The sequence below is a fragment of the Procambarus clarkii genome, chromosome 8 (genome assembly GCF_040958095.1).
Source record: "Procambarus clarkii isolate CNS0578487 chromosome 8, FALCON_Pclarkii_2.0, whole genome shotgun sequence".
NCBI classification, from domain to species: Eukaryota; Metazoa; Arthropoda; class Malacostraca; order Decapoda; family Cambaridae; genus Procambarus; species Procambarus clarkii.
In genome coordinates this window covers 30419283-30427670 of record NC_091157.1, presented here as the reverse complement: position 1 = coordinate 30427670, position 8388 = coordinate 30419283, and the positions used below count along the sequence as shown (strand labels likewise).

Genomic DNA, 8388 nt, shown 5'->3' with positions numbered 1-8388 from the left:
CTCTCTCGTCGTTCCTTTCGGGTGCGCCTTGGTACCGCTCTCTCTCCCTCTTTTCAGCAATACGAAGGTGTGCCCCAGGGTAGTGTTCTGAGCACTACTCTTTTTCTGGTTGCCCTCAATGGTCTTCTTTCCTCTCTTCCTTCTGGTGTCTTCTCCGCTCTCTATGTCGATGATCTTACCCTTTGTTGTCAGGGTGATGATTCGCCTCTCCTTCAACGCCGGCTTCAACTTGCAATTGATGCCGTGTCGTCTTGGGCCACTGATCATGGCTTCAAGTTCTCTACTTCTAAGACTTGTGCCATGACATTTACGCGGAAACGGGTTGTTCTTCGTCCCTCTTTGTCACTTTATGGTCATCCCCTTGAATACAAAGATTCCGCGAAGCTTTTGGGGTTATTCCTTGACACTCGTTTGTCTTGGTCTCCCCATATCTCTTACCTCCGTGTTGAGTGCTCTAAGGCCCTTACCCTCCTTCGGGTCTTGTCCCATACTTCTTGGGGGGCAGATAGGCGCACTCTCCTTGCTTTACATTCTTCTCTCGTCCTGTCTAAGCTCGATTATGGTTGCCCTGCTTACTCGTCTGCTTCTCCTTCTACTCTTCGCCGTCTTGATGCTTTGCACCATACTGGGTTGCGCCTCAGTTCTGGTGCCTTTCGTTCGACTCCCGTCCTTAGCTTGTATGTTGACACTGGCTTCCTGTCTCTCCAGGACCGCCGTGATCGCTACTGTCTTCGCTATCTTGCGCGGTCCTTGCAACATCCTTCCTCTCGCCTCTGTCGTGCTTTAACTTTTACCCCTCCTGCGGTTCCTGTTCCTCTTCACCACCTCCCTCTTTCTGTCCGGTTATCTCGCCTGCAGGATTCTCTTTCCGTTCGTATTTCTGATGTTTCTCCTCGTGTTGTTCCTTCTTTGCCCCCGTGGAGGGTCCCTCTTCCGCGGTTTTGTACTTCCTTGACCCGTATCACTAAAGCTTTTACCCCTCCTACGGTTCTAAAACGCCTTTTCCTCGAGCACTTTTCTTCTCACTCCCGCTCCGTTTCTGTCTTCACCGATGGGTCTAAGTCAGCGGACGGTGTTGGCTACTCTGTTGTTTTTCCTGATCGCACTTATATGTGTCGCTTGCCTCCGGAGACTAGCATCTTTACAGCGGAACTTTATGCTATTCTCTATGCTCTTCGTCTCCTACTTTCTCGTTGTCAGTCTTCCTTTGTAGTTGTTGTTGACTCTCGTAGTGCCCTCATGGCTCTCGGGTCCTTTAATCCAGTTCATCCAGTGGTTGTCGAGATCCAGCATTGGCTGTTTCTCGTTCATAGTAAATTTAAGTCGGTTGAGTTTTGTTGGGTTCCCAGCCATATTGGTGTGTCTTTAAATGAGCGTGCGGATGCTGCCGCCAAGGAAGCTGTCCGCTCTTGTCCCATCTCTCGTAAGGGCATTCCGTATTCCGACTTTTACCCGGTTATCCATTCCTCAGTCCTTACCCGTTGGCAGGCTTCTTGGTTGTCTGTTACTGGTAACAAGCTACGTACTCTTAAATGTTGTGTTTCCTCGTGGCAGTCCTCCTTCCACCGTAACCGGCGGTGGGAAACAGCTCTGGCGAGGTTGCGTATTGGCCATACTCGCTTAACCCATGGTCACTTGATGGAGCGCCGCCCTGCTCCTTATTGTCCTAGTTGCATTGTCCCTCTTACGGTCGTGCATGTCCTTCTTGAATGTCCTGACTTCCAGGACGAGCGTATGTCTTGCTTTCCGACCGCCCCTCGCGGTCACCTGTCCCTCGATAGAATTCTTGGTGACTCGGATACTTTTGATATCGTTCGCCTTATGCGTTTTTGTTCTCGTATTGGCATCCTTGGTGATATTTAGCGCCCTCTGATTATTTTGCGTATTTGATGGTGCTACATAGCCTTCCCGGTTTGGTGCCTTCTTTTGATAATTACTTACTTACTTTATCTAGTGCTACTTGTGCTTTATTCGAGAGTGAAGGACCTTTGGCGACTAATGCTGTATCAGCATAGCTTTCTAATTTAACTCCTGCGAATGCCATGGTAACTTTTTATCATTATTAACATATTTAGGTACATCTGCATTTGTGCAGTTATCCTAGACAATATGATGGAAGAGTACAGTGTGTCAAAAAGCTAGCTACGTGATGGTTAAATCCCCATCACACAGGATGGTTAGTCATTTGGGGCCATATGTGCAGTAGCCTACACTGGCAAATTTTGGGTGCATTATTAGGATATCCTCAAGAACACGAGTGTGAATAAAGTTATTGCAAATCGCCAGGTACCTCATGCCAAAGCATCTGAATGGTCTGATAACTGGGCATTCGGTGATGTGTGCAAGATCATACCACAGTTCCTGCTCCCATTTGCATCAGGAGTGCTCAGGATTGGGAGATCTGTCACCTGTAGCCACCTGCCACAGGTAACTAACCCAACCTGATCCTGGCAACCACTGTGTCGCACAGTCTGGTGGATGTTTAGTACTGCCCATAAACATAGGTTTCAGTTTCAGATCTGAACAAATAACTTTTTATTCTGGTGCTTTCAGGTTGTTGGGAGTCTAATTTCTCTTATCAGACCCGAGTGTTTGGAACAATATAGTTTTGACAGCAGAGATGGGGATACCCAGGTCTAATTTAACTTCATCTTTGTTACACACTATTTTGACTGCAATGTCATTATCATGGCTTATATTTATGTGTGCATTATGATGGCTTATATTTGTGTGATGGTATCCATGCAAAGTAGATTCGAAACCCTTTACTTTGTGCAGCGATTAGGTCATTTAAAAGTGGTAGTATGAGACTCTTGCCATCGATATTCCAGAAGTTTTTGATTGCTGGAAGACCAGACTTTGAATCACTAAATATTTTTCTTCCTATGTTTTTTAATGTACTGGTAGCTAGTTCAAGTGCTGCTAGTTCTGCTTGTGTGGAGTACAGCCAGTTGTTTAACCGGACACCGACAGTCTGTGTGCATGTGTTATTTCTATAAAACATTTATGCTGCGGTAATCCTTCCAGTAGAAGATTGGACAGTACCGTCGGGGTAGACAGTGCTCGTGAGATCTTAAGTTTTTTATGAAGGAGGCAATTGTTTCAAGTGTAACTTTGAGAAGAGCAAGTTTCTCATTACCCTTCTTGGTGACTGGTGTGCATAACACCAGAGTGGTGAGGTACAGATGAAGAGGAATATCGGAGACAAGTAGATTGAATGTAAAAGGAATGTCGAGTTTGATGAGATTGTTGGCATTTTTGCTCAGCCATTAATCACAAAAGGCGTGAGTCTGTAAGTTGGCACCAGTCATTAGGGTGTTAACAACACTGAATAATGTCAGAGTAATGCAGGGTTTCTCATGAATAAGGCGAAAGTTAGGATGGCAAAAGGACAAGGGTTGAGGAGGACTCCTCGAAGAGTTCCACTCTCATACAAGTGTTGTCTCGCACTTGGCCTTGCAGCTTTACTAAAGCATATGTGCCTGTGCCTAAGAGCCAATGTCTACAAGATAATTATAATTATTATATAATCAATGCAGTCCGATTTGCAATGTCTACTAGCGAAGTGGAGAATATGGAAGTCGATTCCATAGATAAGTTCTACTAAGACAGGTAACACCAACAGAAATTGATTCTGCATTGATTATTTATGCCGGTTTCTGGTGGTGTCTGAATGCATCTCTGTCATCCAGTATTTCGTTGTTGCTACGTATCAAACTGTTCATGTCTGAACAGATTGTTTGTTTGAACAGATCTGAACAAACAGATTGTTCATGTCTGTCTCTCTTGAATTACAAGATATCATTGATTCTGAGTGGCTACTGCTTCCTGCAGCTGCTTTTGTGGATCGTTATGGTCTGATGTCTTTACTACCAGACTCTTATTGGTAGTCTGTCCATGTCGTGTTTGTCCTCTTGTGCTCCGTCTTTTCTCATACTGTTTCTTATGCAACTGTGGTCCAATGCACGATCGCGTCCATTATTACACAAGTGATTTATCGAGTCTTTTTGGGCGAGTCTGCGTTATCTGTAAGCACTTAATAATGGTCTTTAGCCATGATCTTCATAATGTTTCTCAGCTGGACCTCTGTAAAACTGTAAATCTTGTGTTGACTCAAAGTAATTGTATTTTGACCAATCCACACTAGAAAATGAAGGGACGACGACGTTTCGGTCCGTTTTGGAATCATTCTCAAGTCGATTGTCTTAACAATCGACTTGAGAATGGTCCAGAACAGACCGGAGTGTCGTCGTCCCTTCATTTCCTAGTGTGGATTGGTCAAAATACTTCATTCCCGTTATTGTGAATCATCGGCTGCTAATTGTATTTTGTTACCATGTATTTCTGCAGTGTTTTTGTTTATTATCCGATTTGGAGTTGATTGAGTCGGGAAATTGTGTTCCGAGTACGCGTTTCTGTCGTGGCTGTGCGCGAGTGTTCCAGACGTTGGTGTTTGTGTGTTTACTAGTTGTGTTTTTGCGGGGGTTGAGCTTTGCTCTTTCGGCCCGCCTCTCAACTGTCAATCAACTGTTTACTAACTATTTTTTTCCCCACACCACACACACACACACACACCCCAGGAAGCAGCCCGTGACAGCTGACTAACTCCCAGGTACCTATTTACTGCTAGGTAACAGGGGCACTTAGGGTGAAAGAAACTTTGCCCATTGTATCTGCCTCATGCGGGAATCGAACCCGCGCCACAGAATTACGAGTCCTGCGTGCTATCCACCAGGCTACGAGGCCCCCCAGTGTAGTGCTGTAGTGTTGGTCTGATTATCCTGACCTCAGCTGTCTGTACCTTTTCTTTCCGTGTGGCTCAGGTTGTTCTCCATGCACGATGTTTGCCGCCATAACTTGGACATTTGGCGGCTGTGGTCTGGGTTGCCTTGTGCTTTGCTATAATGTCTTTGGTTGGATGCCTCAGGCTGTACACTCCGCATCTCTCCTGCTCGGTGCAGCGTGTTTGATGGAGGCCGTATTTCTGACATCTGAAGCCGCGCAGGGGTTCCGAGACGTATGGTCTCTGCACATTCTCCAACTTCCATGACCGAATGTTTCTGGCACATATCCCATGACGGTCACAAGAACCTGACGTGTAGCTGCTTTTGTATATTTTTGTTAGCCATCATTCTGCATTCAAGATTTGCTTGTGTTTTAGTATTGTATCTAGTGTTACGTCGACTGGGTATCCCAACAGCACGACTCGTGCGCGTCTTTCTGAAGGGTCCAGCTTGAGCAAGCACACAGATTTTCCTTACAGGAATATTACCATTTCTAGATAAATTGCAGTCTTTTGGTCTGGTTGTGTCATTATAATTTATCCCTTTAGGTTGACTGAGATCTGAATTTTGAGCTCTGGTTGCCTCTTCCATTGCCGTTACTACTCCATATGTTATAGGAAAGTTGGCTGTGCATTATCTTGAATTTGGGAAAATGTGCCGAGTCTGACAGTGGATGGTGTATGACTGGTGTTATCCTCTCTAGGTTCATTATATCTGGTGTCTTGCTGGTAGAAATATTTTGTGTAGCCTTGATAGTTTCCTTCTCTACTTGCTGTTCCTCGGTGCACTGTCCCTCGTTGCCAGGAAAAGGCTTCCATTTCCCCTTTCTCCTGAACTTCTCCATGTCGTTTCCCCATAGTGAGGACAGATTCACTGCCCTCCCTAATCTCAAAGTCACTCGTAGGTCTGGAGAAATTCATTTCACTCCAACGGAGGTCTAAAGTGATTTTAATATTGTAATCAGGGATACCTAATTAAGCTGTTTGGTCTACCTTTCACAGGCAAGCTCAGTGCACCTTGTAAAATGCCCCTTTGTGGCACTACCCACAGGGTATCGCCTCGCCCTTCGGGGTATGACTAAGTGACCTGGTCAGTGGTAATGCCCTCACACAAAATAATAGGTCATGGGAGCTGAGCGACCAGACCACTGTGGTAACTGTGGGTCTCCTGCATAAGGTGCAAACAGCAAATAGTCAACAACTGTATTTATAAAAGAATTGCAGACGAAATCTTCAACGTTCCTTCCAAACAATATATGATCAGAGTATGGGTACTAATTGGTTGTTCCTCACAAAACAGCGAGGATTTGATTTCATAACTGCTCAAAGTCTGAAGTTTTCCATAGAACAAACCCGTGTGTCCTCTGCTGTACCAGTGGCGAGTCTCTCGGCTTGTGATAGGCTCATCCTAGTAATGTAGGTCATTATGAGCTTTAGCCACAGCCTATCGTTCTTAGTTACCTCTACCTCTCGCCTGATGCTTCACTACTCGTAATTTGTATTATAGCTTCACTCAATTCTTATTGGATAGACCAAGTTATGGTATACTTTTATTAGCGTCTTGGCCTTGACACATACCAAACATCCATGATCCATCCCAATTATTAAAGATTCTAGAACATCACACACTCCTGACCCCACACACTTCCGACGGCACGCACTCCGGGCCCCACGCACTTCCGGCGGCCCGACACACATGCAGTCAACATGTTACATCAACAGCTGTGCAAGTTCACTTCCTCGTATCACTGGAGATTTCTGCGAACCCAAAATGTTTCGTCTGAACATTTAATACAAGAACATTAAGTCCAACAGATGCTATGTAGTGATTGTCTATAAGAAGACCTCATCCAGCAGACGGCCCCGTCGTCATAACCTCGGAGAGCTCAAGAGGTTCCTGCTCATGCTAACACCGCCAGGTGATGAACATTCCTTGACATGAGCGCTATGTGATGAGCATTCCTTCACATGAGCGCTATGTGTTGAGCATTCCTTCACATGCGCGCTATGTGATGAGCAACTGCAGCCATCGTGTTGGGTTTGAGTTGTGAGTGGTGAGCCGGACTACGGTGCTCGGTGCTCACATGGCCACGTGTGCTCTTCGCCCCACAACCAACAACACTGCTCAAATAATGGAGAGAAAAAGGCCTCCAGACACAACCTATTCTCCCTTGCCAAGCTCTCCAGTAATTCACTAAAAATGCCTAAATGACCACAGAAGAAAAATTATCGACAGTGTGCTTACTTCAATCCAGTTCCCGGACTGGAATTGGAATTACAATGGACCGGAGTCCATACTTTCCCCAAGTACTTATCTGGAGACCGTACCAAGAAGGTGGAATTTGCTGACATTGTGTGTGGCTATGGAGGAGTGTTGGTTGTCCTTGCCCAGATTTTTCCTGACACGCTTATGTTAGGCAGGGAAATACGGGTGAAGGTGACAGACTTTGTTGTTGACCGCATTCATGGCTTGAGAGATAAGAAGGATGTGCCTGGCGGATATTAAAATGTAGCTTGTATTCGTACTAATGCAATGAAGTACCTTCCAAATTAATTTGAGAAAGGACATTTAAGCAAAATGTTCGTTTCGTCATCCACACTTCAAAAGAGCCAAGCACAAATGGAGAATTATCAATGCATCACTCCTGGCAGAATATGGTTACGTTCAGCGTGAACGGGGGCCTTGTGTACACTCTGACGGATGTGAAGGACCTTCATGAGTGAATGGTTCATCATTTTACAGAACATCCTTTATTTATTCGTGTGGATGAGAATAATTTGGCTAATGATCCAGTGGCACAGTGCCTATTTGAGAGCACCGAGGAGGGTCAGAAGGTATCCCGCAATAGTGGAGACAAGTTCCTGGCTGTTTTGTCGCAGCATGTCAGATCCAAGACAACTTAACATTTTGGAAGAGAGTGTACAGTAACAAACTGCATCAGACTACAGACGAGTGGGCGTCTGACAGCTGAGTGGACAGCGCTTCGGATTCGTAGTCCTGAGGTTCCGGGTTCGATCCCCGGGGTCGGCGGAGACATATGGGCAAAATGTTTTTCATTCTGATGTCCCCTGTTACCTAGCAGTAAATAGGTACCTGGGAGGTAGACAGCTGCTACGGGCTGCTTCATGGGTGTGTGTAACAAAAAGGAGGCCTGGTCGAGGACCGGGCCGCGGGGACGCTAAGCCCCAAAATCATATCAAGATAACCTCAAGAGAAGAGTAGCGAGGGCAGCCAAGTAACATTCTTACACATGTCCACCACTGTGTACACCACCAACAATCTCTAGCAGCTTCACGCCCCAGTACTACAGGTACACATGTCCCCCACTGTGTACACCACCAACAATCTCTAGCAGCTTCACGCCTCAGTACTACAGGTACACATGTCCACCACTGTGTACACCACCAACAATCTCTAGCAGCTTCACGCCCCAGTACTTCAGGTACACATGTCCCCCACTGTGTACACCACCAACAATCTAGCAGCTTCACGCCCCAGTACTTCAGGTACACATGTCCCCCACTGTGTACACCACCAACAATCTCTAGCAGCTTCACGCCCCAGTACTACAGGTACACATGTCCACCACTGTGTACACCACCAA

General features: G+C 45.9%; 1 pseudogene; it reads left to right on the top strand.

Annotated features, from left to right (window-relative positions):
• The first annotated feature begins 6983 nt into the window (after nucleotides 1–6983).
• On the top strand, nucleotides 6984–7687 carry LOC123750796 (tRNA (guanine-N(7)-)-methyltransferase-like; annotated as a pseudogene).
• Nucleotides 7688–8388: the final 701 nt, after the last annotated feature.